Here is a 435-nt window from a genome sequence, read left to right as displayed (position 1 = left end):
ACCCTTACGACTACCACCAAGCGTCCGAAAGTTCGCCAAGAAGAGGAACTGATGGATAACGAGTTTGGTGACATTATAGACCATAAATTTCTTCATTTCGGTTAGTCGTACGCAGAAGAAGTGTGATCATACTCGTTGAGGGTCCATTGAAAAAAAGGACGAATACTACTATCGCCGTGCACTTAACCGATCACAAGGCAAGAATAGTAACTTCATGTTCCATGTCCCTATGCGAGGATTTGCCCATACCGCTCCGTTGAGGATTTGTTCGTAGCGCTCCGTTGAGGTCTTCGAAAAGTCATTCCACTGATCAGTCGTTATGCACGAGATCTTCAGTTATGTGCCCACTTTCCAGTTGGCCGTTTGTTGTGGCAATTTCTTGTTGGATAAAAGGTGCGTGCGGGTAAGAAAAATTCAAGTTTTTTTTGGTCGTAA

The sequence above is a fragment of the Gregarina niphandrodes genome, assembly GCF_000223845.1.
Source record: "Gregarina niphandrodes unplaced genomic scaffold scaffold00075, whole genome shotgun sequence".
Classification (NCBI taxonomy): Eukaryota; Apicomplexa; class Conoidasida; order Eugregarinorida; family Gregarinidae; genus Gregarina; species Gregarina niphandrodes.
The sequence above is the reverse complement of the archived record's forward strand: the minus strand, read 5'-3'. Positions refer to the sequence as shown.